The sequence below is a fragment of the Pavona decussata genome, unplaced genomic scaffold, assembly GCF_977016875.1.
Source record: "Pavona decussata unplaced genomic scaffold, jaPavDecu1.1 SCAFFOLD_321, whole genome shotgun sequence".
In the NCBI taxonomy this organism is placed as follows: Eukaryota; Metazoa; Cnidaria; class Anthozoa; order Scleractinia; family Agariciidae; genus Pavona; species Pavona decussata.
The window spans coordinates 1822837-1835031 of record NW_028145711.1 but is presented as its reverse complement, the minus strand read 5'-3'; the positions used below and the strand labels follow the sequence as shown (position 1 = coordinate 1835031).

General features: G+C 38.0%; 1 protein-coding gene and 1 pseudogene across 4 annotated transcripts in view; both read right to left on the bottom strand.

The window, feature by feature from the left end:
• The window catches only part of LOC146453984 (uncharacterized), a 45958-nt gene that overhangs the window by 2878 nt on the left and 30885 nt on the right, over positions 1–12195 (bottom strand). The gene's annotated exons all lie outside the window — the stretch shown is intronic.
• LOC146453986 (uncharacterized) lies at positions 2855–7559 on the bottom strand (annotated as a pseudogene).

The window sequence follows — 12195 nt, the reverse complement described above, 5'->3', positions numbered from 1 at the left end:
CGCTCAGATATCTATGCTTTTGGAGCTCTGCTCCTTGCGAATAGAGCTTTTGGGGCCGAATTCGCGCTTTCCATTTAATGTCTGTTTTGCAGCCTTGGCCTGAGCACTTATGCTTTTGGAAAAAACAAAAAGGCGAAGAATGATCATGTAGACGTATATAATTTAACGATGATTTCAATATTAACTCAAGCATAAAAATCTAGAACATTTTTGTCAGTCTTACCTCAGTAATAGGAGTAGCTGCCAATTAGTTGAGGGATTCTTTCCCTTAATTAAAGTTTAAATTCAACTCAAGAACAAGGTTAATTACTTCCTTACTTCTAGAATTAATTTATATACATAACTTCGAGACGTAGTTAAACAAATAGGCGCGATTGAAAATTGTAAGACAACAGTCACTTGATCCAACTTTAAGAAACCTAAGGTCACCCTTGCGTATGCCTGCTTGAAAGGTCTTTAGCGAGGGACTGAGATCTTTCTTCCATCAACACTTGACCCAGTAAGTAAGACTTAGTAATCTTTGTACGAGTCTTGCTTTTATGATTGAACAGAAAAGGCAGTCACTTCTTAGGCTATTTGTAATGGGAGTTGACCTTATTATGAGAAATGTATAACTGATAGTAACTTATTATTTAGTTATTCTTTGTCTTCTATACTTACGCGTTGAATTGCTAGAAGTAAAGCGTTTCCAATTCAGTGGACATTGACGCCTTCCGGATGAGTTTGTACACTGGTCAGTGTCTATACTAACAAAATTCTTTTCGCAATCCTTGCCATTTTTGTAAATGGAATTAAGACTGTAATATGCACTTGAACTTGACGTGATTCCTACACAGGCTAGGAATACCACGGCTACCTGAAAAAGGAAAATAAACAGAAACTTGTGTTCGAAATCACTTGTTTGCACGTTTGCTTCAGTGAATCTAAATGTTTTGATATATTTCACATTTGAGATTTTTTCAATTTATACTCTTCACTCTTACTGTTAGATAAGTGCAAAATGCAGAAGTTGGAGGTATTAAAAAACATAGACTAACACGTAGCTCCAAAATACAATTCAAATAGGGGAGAGGAGAGTAGAGGGGCTCCTCTAGTAAAACTAATACTGTGCCTCTTTAATGGAAGTTAATTGATAAAAAAGCAGCTAAGTAGAATTGAAAAAATAGAAAGATATAGCAGTGGGAAAACAAAAAAAAAAACAAAGAGAAACGAAAATAATTGGGATAAAGTATCATTAATAATGAGCACGTCCTTTTAGCCTTGCTTCGATAGAACGCTCTTTGTTCCCTCCTCCTCTCTGTCCGTCAATCTGCCTGTCTGCCTTCAGCTTTAGAGGGTATCCGTCAAATATGGGATTGTATGTGCTATTTTCTATAGGACATATGCCAATGACGTTAACCGATAGACTTTAACAGTTACAAAACTGGGTGCTGAAGTTATTACCAGACAAGAGCATGGTATCAGGTTAGATGAGATCTTTCATGACCTAAAGTGAATAAAACTAGGTTCTGGACGTTTTAAATACAAAGCGCTCACGATAAACAAAATCAGCCAGAATAATCAATGCGCTGTCTTGTGCACAAAAGCCCTTCAAACCCGCAGTGAATATGAAATATAATTTTCGATAGACACGACAATATATTGTTTCTTTGCAGAGAGTCCTTTTGACTTTCATTTCTAATTTCATACAGTTATACGGATGTGAATAGGGCAAGAGTACAAGCCATATGCTTTGTTCAGATGTGTTGACGATATCTCAGATTCAATTTCAAAAGAGGTAACAGGATCGACGAAGTAGGAGTTTGGATACACTTGATCACTAATATAATCACTAAGTTATTAATGCCCTCCCACGTTTTTTTCATGTTATTTAGATTTTCTTCAAAGTACGCGTGGTAGTGGAGCTTCTTGCTAAGACGTACCAAGCTTGACATTTTGTCTTTATAGAGTTTATAATTCACCGTACTCCCGCTCTAAACAATGCATTTTTAATTTTACTAGATTTACGTAAACCGCGTGTAATCCATAGTTTAGCAAGTTGTTTAGCTTTCCTTCCTGAGATAGCTTTGAGAGGTGCATGCTTGCCAACGAGTTTATTTAGTTTATTATAAAAACACGAAAATGACTTGTCAGCAGAATTTCTGGTTTCCCAATCAATTTGCAGAAGATCATTATTAAAGGCCGCTTGCGAAAAATGCGAATAGTCACGAACCTTACACTTTTGGCGATAGGAATCCTCCTTCGGGGAGTGATAAAGTGCAAACTGGGAATTATGATCACCGGATTTCGGAAACAATATTTCCTCTGGAAAGTTTACCTTCGACCCCATTTACAAAAATGTTGTCAATCAAGGTAGCCGAGTTGTTATAAACTCGAGTAGGCTTGTCAATTGTTGGGACAAAGGAGTAGCATTGTAATGTTAGTAAATAGTTCTGAGAAAAGTTATAGCCTTCGGATTTGAGGAGGTCTATGTTGAAGTCGCCAGTGACATATATTGGTTTATCATATGTACTTAGTTTCTCCAAAGTATTGTCAAAATAAGTTTGAAATTGCTCGGGAGAATTGTGCTGTTGGTAGATAACTCCACAGACAATGTTAGATTTGATAGAAAATTGGATTTCAATCCATAAGGCCTGGAAAGCTTCAGATGATGTTTTTTTCCAGAACAATATAGTTCAAATTGCAACTGATGTAAATTCCAACACCTCCACAGAATAGAGGTGTTGGAGCATATTCAAATTCGATGTTTGGCAAATTTGGGTTGAAGTCAAGTGGTACATGTGTTCTTGTTATTTTTGTTTCGGTCACTTCAATTCACACTAAAATGATAATCAAGCTCGCCTAACAAGTGAATTTGGAAATTCTCAAGATTTCGTCATAGGCTTCGAACGTTATTATGTGACAAAGAAAAGCTCGCATCATTATTATTTATCATGGTATTCTTAAACATTGAAAAGCTATGAGGAGTAAAATACTGACAACGGGGTTTAGGAAAGGCAAAATTATAGTCCGGGTTAAGATTAGAATCTGTGTTTAAACTAAATAAATCCATGTCATATAAACTAGAAAGTTTGTCAAGATACTTTTTGGTGGATCAGCTCTGTAAGTCATCTATTCTCTTTATCTTGACCGGTCTGGCCGTTCCATCCTTCCTCAAGTACACCACAAAGTTCTTAGCCCAGCAATACAGGTAATGATGTTGTTCTTTAAATTTCTTCGCATCATACAGCACCGATTACATTTTTGGCGTTAAGTGGTCGAAGATTCTGACCGCAGCCACTGAAGCCTGCTCTGGAAGACCAATAGCCGAGGGGTCAACGTGGTTAGCATCTTTTAGGTATTCCATCACCCGTTCCTTTGCGAGGCGCCTCACAAATTTACAGATAATCGGTTTTGGGCCACGGTCGCTCCTGTTAGGCACTCGGTGGGCAGTATCAATATCGAGTATTGACACATCAGCTCCAATTCAGTCGCGAGCAGATTCAGTCGCACTTAGCTCCGGACTGACTCCAATTATTTTAACATTAAATTGATGGCTGTAGTCTTCAAGCTCGTCGATTGAATTGGCGATTGCCTCAAGTTTTGACTCGACTTGGGCCAGTCGAGAATTAAGGCGATGAAGCTCTTCTTTAGCCACCTTTTGAAAGCGATGAAGATTATCGTACTGCTTGCTTATAAACTGAAGGCTTTGGGCAGTTTCTTCGCTTGTTGGGGCATTGTCGTGAACGCCATTAGCTTGAGTCTTTTCGAAATTGCCAGGAAATCTTTGTCCATTTCCCTACCTTAGGTCTTATTTCCTTTCCGAAAATCATAGCTGACCTTTTTCTTGGCACCCGAAACAACATTTTTATCAATCCGAAAACACTTGGCCTTAAATTTAGTCACGAAAGTTTGAGGCGAAAATTCTCTTCAGAAAATTGTAGGAGTTTAAGGGCCTTTCGAACAGGTAATTTACCAAAACGATCCGTTGGTGCCCCTAATAAATTCTCATGTCGCGAAACTTTGACCGACTGTAGCTATTTTATATCAGAAAAAATTCTAGTTTTTTGATAACGGTTTCACTTACTGTAAAATGATGCATTTGGATGGCTCCGACTTCTCGTTATCTTCAAATCTGCAGACTTACGGGACCACGTATGTCTACTCTCTTGTTATATTCAGTTCCTCAGAGCTATGGTTTGAGGAACTTAGCTACAATGCCTTTGCTTCATAAGATCCTGAGTTCAGTCTGTTTTTCATAACTAAGCAATGATTTAAACATTTACGTAAAAGAATACGTTTGTACATCACGTGATCACCCGTTAAATGGACAGATTGCAAAACAGAACAGATCTAGAAGACCAAAGAACGACGCGCTCAATTGATTTCTTCGTCATATGCACGCACGAGTGGCGAATATGAATTTTCCGGCCATTAGGGCCGGCGTCAAAGGCGCAAGCGTTGCGTGAAAACAAAAATTTCACAACTCTACCGGATAGCCGCAACAAAGAAACTGTAACAAAGGTGAGGTAAAATTTGAAAATATCGTAATTGAATATAAATTATATCGATAGTCTTGTATTCGCCTGAAACTGTTAGCGACTGTAGCCGTTCATGAACATGCAGACGAGCTACAAAAAGTCCGTCGTTTTGATTTTTGAGCTTGCAGTAACTAGGTAATGATTTAAACATTTACGTGCAAGAATGGGCTTGCAGATCACGTTATATCACCCTAAAAAGAAAGATTGCGAAACAGAACAGACTTAGAACCATACGGTTAATTGATTTCTTCGATGCACGCACGAGTGCGTTATATAATATTAGGGCTATAACTGTGGGCCCCAAAATTCTATCACGCACAAAGTATGTCACATCTTGCCGAAATCTACCAGTGAATCTACTGCCTGTTTCCTAGACGCATTACCGCGGGGTTTGTCTTTCCTTTATGTAATTCCTTAGGTTTGTTTTCACGAAATGTAAACTCCAACATGAGTTAGGTATATAAACAGGCACATCATGTTGTATTGTTAAACTCCCTGACGAAGTCTGCGTTAGCCACACAAAACGCGTAGGAGAAAATAAAGAAGTTATACAACTACAGTTCCGGAGTGCTGCTCACTAGTTTAGTTTTTTTATCAAATTTGGCCTAAAAGCTGGTCGCGGTCTCTTTAGAAATGTGAGATGTGATCACTTAGGAGAGAACTCTTAAAACAGTGTTTAACTGAGAAACAAAGCGGTTGTTTACGAAGTGGTCGCTTACGAGAAGTGGTCGCTATGAGAGAGTTGACTGTACTGAAGCCACTCGACCGTCTAATCATGTAAAGCTACGGACAGATAAATCAGACGACAAAATTATTTGTTTATTCAGTATCTCCCAAAAGACTGTTTAGATCGATGATGAAATGAAGTCAACACTTACATTGCATCGGCATACAAGAGAGAAAATCAATATCAATGGAACTAAAACTCACTGAAATCGCGCTCAATCGTTCAAAAAACCACATAGGAGAAAGGACAACAGACAAGGGAGTTCAGATAGGGATATTTTTTATTGAAAATTTGTTGGTGTTTTTAAATTGAGGTCACAGACTGTATTTCTTATAGAGCTTGGGGTCCTGTGGATAAACGTGTGTAACCGGCCAACGGTATCGTCACGTCACTTTCATTCCCGTATCGCCACCTTCTGAACAGTCGAAGCTGTTTTCTTTTGTTGTAGGCCGTTTATTATTATTATTATTATTATTATTATTATTATTATTATTATTATTATTATTATATAAATAATCGTATACATGCCATAATGCATTTGGGGAAGAAGTAGGGGGGGGGGGGGTGGGGTATTTTGCTTTTTGTATTTTTAGTATGGTAAAAAATAACGAAATATTTTCCTTTTTTTTATTTTTATAGTAGTGCAACTCCGATTCCCACTCGAACTTCAATTCGAAGTCTAACTCAATGTCTAACTCGAAGTCCAACTCGAACTCGAACTCGAATTCAAACTCGATGATTCGGGATTCTTACGAATATAAATTTTAACGATAGTCTTATATTGGCTAAACTACCAATAATATCATTATTTAGACTTACTTTATTTTATATCCATTTGGTCTGCTCGCAACTAATCCGTGTGGTTAAAAACCTGAAAAACCGATCTACACGACAATGCATATATGGGTTTCAATATTTTAATAGGTTTTAAACAATGTTTGCTGCATTTCCGAGACCCCCATTCAACGGAAATGTTGCAGGCATAAGCTTACGTTTGCAAACTTTGTTATTGTAAATTGTTATTTACAATGAAATAGCTCAATCATGCTAATACAGCACATTCTTTAGTGGCCGGGTCGTAACTAGGTATACTTTTTTTTCGACTGATCCAACATTTTGGCTTTAAATTTTGATCCCTGATTCCAAAATGTTTTTAAATCTTGATCCCTGATCGCGTGAAAATTATTTGATCCCGGGTTTAGGTCAAACGCAGAATCTGGGTTGGACAAACGGCCGGAAATTGTTGCTTGATTAAACCTGAATGAACTACAAAATGGGTCAAAATGAAGTGTCGTTTTTATTATTATTATTATTATTATTATTATTATTATTATTATTATTATTATTATTATTATTATTATTATTAGTATTATTATTATTATTATTATTATTATTATTACTATTATTATTATTATTTTTTTTTTTTTTTTTAACTTGGTCCCAGCGTTTAAACGAAATGGAGAATGAGTTCCTAAAGTTATGATTTCCTATCGGCATAATAGTTCCATTTTACTGGTTGGCCAACTCAGTTCAGTCGCACATATATTCATAACTCATTATCTGGTTATCCTAATTGTACTGGTCTGTATGTTTTTTTGTTTTTTTTTTGTTTTTTTTTTGTTTTTATTGGGTTATCCTGTGATTTAATTGAAAGATGGTACCAGCTCACAGCTGAGATCGAATAAGCTTGACGGCTAAAAAAAAGGCCTTTGTGCGCGTAACGCACTATCGAGCTATGAATCCGGTATGTCGTAAGCCAGTTCTTTCTCAGAAAGAATAGACGTTGCACAAAATGAAGTCCTCTGACATTATCTTGCCAAGAACTATAAAACGAGATCACAATGAGGTCTCTTTGAAATAAATGCAGCTAGCTGTAGATAAAGGCAACCGCGGGGCTTGACCAACGGTCTAGGTACTACAGTACTTCACGGAACCAAAACGATTAGATGGTCCTTGTCGCAGCAGACTGAGAAAGTACCAATTTAATTTGGGCAGAAAAAGGGAAACTTGCAAAAGGCTTTATATTTTTGTCGATTTGCATCAATTTAATTTCAGTAAGGAGCAAATTTGTTATCAAAATTTTGAACGATTCCGCCTAGTAAGCTTTGTGCATTAAGTTTGGTTACTTGGACGTCTCAGGTACCTTCTCCCTAGCATAATGGAGAGCAAGCTTTGGTATTTGCTGTATCTTCTCTTAACACTTGCCACTTGATATTCTGCGGAAAGTAATTTGTTTTGAGAGCTTGAAAATGAAACTCTGTATGATATTATTAAAAGCTATTAAGCAATAACCTTACGAGTTCCTCATCCATTCTGCAGTTATTTATATATTTTTAATGCATATGCAGCACAAACAGCTCGTCAACAATAACAAAGCATGTAAAACAGAGGGCAAAATCACTGAATGCTGATTTGTTGTACCATAGGGCAGCTTTTCGTTATTTTGCTTTCACCAAGGGCAAAATTGCTTTCTCCTGATTGGTCGAGCGGAGAAAATACTCGCTCCTGATTGGTTGAACACGACATTTTTTTACATTTTGTTGGTGTCTGCATTTTGTGTCCAATAAAACAAGTTCTTTTTTGAAGTTCGGCTCTTTAATCCGGCCGGGGTTGTTTGTACCAAAAATACATGGAAATCAAGTGCTGCAGCTAGGAAGGAAATTCCTAAAGGTTAATTTTCGTGTCTCTTGCAAGAAACAGTAGAAGATTCTTTGTGTCAAAAGCTAAAGACTTGGATCGGATTGATTTTATTTTGTTTCGTTGAGAAACTGAAATCGGTCATGGCGTCCAAGTGCTTTTAACCGAGCATGATAGTATCCTTTTGATGGGACGAAGGAGCAGGAAGAAATTACTCCGCAAGTTCCTTCTTTGGATCCACCGTTTGCTATTTTTATCGATCTATGTTCGTGTGATTTCCAAGCGGTAGGGAGCTTCACAGCGCAGGTAAATAATTAATTGATGCCTAACATTTGATTTATCGTTGTTAGTTTGCTCTTGAATTAAACTTGTATTCTCTCTCAATTAGAAAATGTGATCGATTAGTTCGTTTTGATCAAATTATTTCATTTCTCTTCAAGTAAGGTTATTGTAGGTAATCACATGATTCGAGTGCAATCTTTAAAATAATTACAAGTGCTTATTTAAACCAAATTACACGAGGAAAATTTTGTCATTGCTAATAATAAATATACTTTAAAATATGAAAGAGTGGGTCATCGTTGCTCTTCCTCGTCGGCTTCATCGTAGTCATCGAAGGACTGTACGCTTCTGTGGCTTGTGACTTTGACGATATCTGAGCGTTCAACCTTTTGTAGACTGTTCACAGTCCCCCTATTTTCCCATGGGATTGCGCTTCGATGGAGCTGCCGCCATCTTGGTTTTTAAAAGCTAGCGCGATCTGGAGACAGTGTCTAAACTACCGAGGGGAGGGTAGCGAAGTTGGGCGGCAGTGAGACCCCTCCCTCACACAACTAACACCCACTCCCGCTCCCCTCGGTAGTCTAGACACTCTCCCCAGATCGCACTCGCTTTCATATGGCGGCAGTTCCATCAAAGCGTACCAGTCTCAAAAATCCCACGAACAAATAAGGAGACTGTGAAAAGTATAAAATTTTGCAGCTTCCTTTAGCTTGCTGACTGTTGTTTTTCTTGTACTGGTTGTCCGGTTGTCCGACCGCTCGTTCCGGCTTTCGCTTGCGCGTTTGTTTGCGTTTTTGGTTTGTTTCCCTAATTCTACTTATTCGTGAAAGAGCGGTTATTTTGTGGTCACACATTAAAGTACGAGGCATAGTCATACTTGAATTGGTTGTTTCTTTGTTTTACAGATTGCATTGTGCTACATGATTTCCCGAGTAAACACTCGCTTACGATCTCGAACACTAAGCTTCTTAGTCTTTTGAGACCGTAAAGGAATCGTATTATTTCTGAAAGAACGTTTACTAAAGTACGAGGCATAGTCGTGCTTGTATTCGCCATTTCTTTAATTAAAAATTGCGCTGAGTTGCATATTTTGTTTCTCTTCCTGTGTCACATTCGCTTACGCAAGCACTGTGCTTTGCAGGTCTATTAAAAACTATAAAGAGATCGTACTATTCGTGGAAGAACATCCATTTTGTGGTCCCACACTAAAGTTCGAGGCATAGACATACTTGTTACTCTCGCACACTGGTTTTGTTAACCATAAAAGACGCTCTGTGAGAAAGGACGACGGCCGCACCAATCTTACGCAACAAATAATGAGATGCACGCCCCCATATTCAACCGGAACATGTTGGTTAGTAACTTAGTATCTGTGCGTGGGTGGATTCCATCAGTCTATTGTCGTTTGAAAATCATGATTCTTAAATAAGGCCGGAAATTACAGACAGAATCTGATATAAACACTTTTAAGTGTTACTTAAAGAATTAAAACTCTTTGATGAGACCACAACCATTATCTACGATAAACAACTAAAAAATTCCCCAACGTGTTAACTTCCACTTTCACTTTCGATGCAGTGTGTAGCCTGATTCGGTAAGAGAAAGGAGCGCGTATAGCAAATAGACGATGACGATGATCAAAGTTCTGCATTAATTTTCCGTTTTTTTTTTTTTTTTTTTGCTACAAATCAACTGATAGCGCATATCAGTATTTTGAACTCGTCGACAGAAAATGCTTTCCTTGCAAACGCCATCTATGTTTTCGCTCTCCAAAATTAACTAGAAACGACTGACCCATCCTTTAATTCTTTGACGCGAAACACAGAAACAAACTCCCTTACAGTTTTAAGTTTATCAACATTCACAAAAGTGATTACAAAGCACAATTGCCGGATTAGCTTCAGTGATTGTTAAGCATTTTTTTTTTTCTCTTTAAAACAGCAAGGTTGCGAAGAAAACAATGACCGTTTTAACCTTTTTGCCAGAATTTAAGAATTGGTCTATGCTTAGCGTGCGTATATCGAGTTATGGGTGCACACGGGAAGTTTGGAGAGCACGAAAGAAGCGTAAGAGTTGCTCGAGAGGTAGCCGAAAGTAAGTCTATTTTCTTGAGTGCTCTCCAAACTTCTCAAGCGCATCAATAACCCGATATATGCACAGTAAAAGCATGAACCAATTCTTTTATAACATAGTGACAACAAAGTATCGAAAAGTGGTGCGCGGAAAATAGGTTTTATTTGTGATTGATTACAAAATTCTCTCAATGCGCTATACCGAGAAACAAAGGTTCTTATCAGCCGTTTACAAACACGCCACAATGGTATGGTCTGAACGAGAAAGTTTCATCTGAAATTGTCAATGAAAATTTGCTTCTTTGATTTAGTTTGTACAAACTAAAACTAAGCGACGAAAACCCGAGTTTGTCTGCAAGTTGCACACGTCGTTTTAAGGACGCACGGCCGTGCGTATGTCGAGAAATGTAACATGATGACGCCAATAGTAAGTAGATAGGAAAGCACGCGCACTATGTTATAATACACTCTGATTGTGCACGATGTAGTGTGACGGCTATGTTGGTTGCGGGTGCGGTGAAATGCTGGCGATTCTACCAGACTCTTGTTTTCTAAAATAATAGACACTTTAATTTGATGCAAACACTCAACTGTCTTAATCTTAGCAAACACTCCGTCGAAAATTTCCAAAGTCGTTTTAGGTTTTAGGAACATGTTGTAAAAATAGCTGGAAACAAAGACGTATACGTTTTTTTAATTTTCTGCTCGCCAAGCAAGATCTTGAGCAAGCTTCTGTGATATAAGAACAAAGAAAGGAACTTTAAACGACCGTACATTGGTGTATATAGAGCACCAATGTCTTTATTTTAGTGGAATATGAGGTACTCTCTATTTTCCTAACTGGGAGTTGGTCATTTTGTCAATTAATTTGACAAGCTCCCAGTTGGCTTGATGGCTCACTTCGTAGAGCACTGCACCGGAAACGCAGAGGTCATGGGTTCGAATCCCGTTTAAATCTGAATTTTTCCAGGCTTTCTTTTCGCAACTGCTTAAGTTGTGTACTAACCGGGAGGATCTTTCTTCTCTTTGATTAATTTTTTGAATAACTAAGTTTTGCCAGAGCTGATCGAATTTGGCGTAATTAATTTTGACCTGTTTATTCGTTGATTTTTAATGAAAAGCTTGGTAGAGATCCTGAGAGAGATTTAAAAGTATTTTCGTTTCGTTGGCGTCGTGCAGTTAAGGACAAAAAAAGCAAGGACTTCATATCCTTTGGAATTGGCGCAAGTAATAATTCACAAAGGCAATTGTCGCTCTTCGGCACTAGATTTTCATATCAATGGCCGTTTTGATAACGCCCCTCATTATCCCTATGGACGAACTTGGGCAAACATTTGTTGTTCGTCAAGTTATTCGACTCTAATTTAAAGACAGGACAAGACGCATGATGCCTCTGGACGAACTATCTTCCGTTGTTCGTCTTGAACAAAGTACTAGAGACTAACTTGAACCAGGCAAACAACAAATGTTTGCCCAAGTTCGTCCAGCAGACGGATAATCCGTCCGCTAGCTAGTCACTTAAAATGGCCATCATTACTTTGAAAACAAAGATTCTTTAGCTATCAGTTCAACTATCTCTGTTGAGCATCTAACTCTCTTTTGAAACGTCCGGTCAAAACTTCGGGCTTTGTGCTTCATCAGGTGCGATTAGAGATCTTGAGGTTCTAGTAGGAGTACAAGTGCAAGTGTTTCCAATAGACAAAGATTGCGCGCACGTGAACCAGTGTCAATTTGGCGGGAAAACGATATAGCTGTCGTCAGTTTTACTACGAATTTTTGTGAGAACGGCAAAGTGATTCAAAACAAGTCCTCGAAACGTAGGTGATCTCGTCTTTTCGGAACCACGAAAGGGATTCCTCAGCTATCGTAATTCAAAAGAACTGCTACAAGTTTGTCGCTAACAAACTATGAGTGAAATGAAGCTACCTAGGATATAGTTACCTCTTCTTAGTTAACT